Below are 883 nucleotides of genomic sequence, written 5' to 3' on the forward strand. Positions count from 1 at the left end.
ACGGCGTTAGGCTAGGGGGCCGCAGGGGAGGACGGCGTTCGGCTGGGGGGCCGCAGGGGAGGACGGCGTTAGGCTAGGCGGGGCCGCAGGGGAGGACGGCGTTAGGCTAGGGGGGCCGCAGGGGAGGACGGCGTTAGGCTAGGGGGCCGCAGGGGAGGACGGCGTCAGGCTAGGCGGGGCCGCAGGGGAGGACGGCGTTAGGCTAGGCGGGGCCACAGGGGAGGACGGCGTTAGGCTAGGCGGGGCCGCAGGGGAGGACGGCGTTAGGCTAGGGGGCCGCAGGGGAGGACGGCGTTAGGCTAGGCGGGGCCGCAGGGGAGGACGGCGTTAGGCTAGGCGGGGCCGCAGGGGAGGACGGCGTTAGGCTAGGGGGCCGCAGGGGAGGACGGCGTTAGGCTAGGCGGGGCCGCAGGGGAGGACGGCGTTAGGCTAGGCGGGGCCGCAGGGGAGGACGGCGTTAGGCTAGGCGGGGCCGCAGGGGAGGGCCAACGTGATACCCTGAAACCCGCCCGCATAACCAACCCGCTTCACCTCGGTCTCCATCTTCAATGTTTACCCATCCCCCCTGACGGTAGCCCCACGACATATGCTATGGCATCCTATTTCTTGTGTTGCCAGCAGGCCCACCTTACCTCACATATGAATGCTATCGCTCCTGTCGCTGCCCACGAATGCTGGTTTGCTGTTGCTGCTGTTCATCTGCCAAAAGGGGGAACGGGGGGCTTAGGGCTTTTACATAGGGGACGGTAGCAGGTCGAATAATTATGTTTAATTCATGAACGTATGGGCCGTGCCTCGGTGCTGGCTTTGGTATGAGGGTTCTTAGCGTAGATATGCCGATTGGGCGGTTGGGGCATCACGTGGAAGCCATGTATGGGTGCGG

The sequence above is a fragment of the Volvox carteri genome, assembly GCF_000143455.1.
Source record: "Volvox carteri f. nagariensis unplaced genomic scaffold VOLCAscaffold_93, whole genome shotgun sequence".
In the NCBI taxonomy this organism is placed as follows: domain Eukaryota; kingdom Viridiplantae; phylum Chlorophyta; class Chlorophyceae; order Chlamydomonadales; family Volvocaceae; genus Volvox; species Volvox carteri.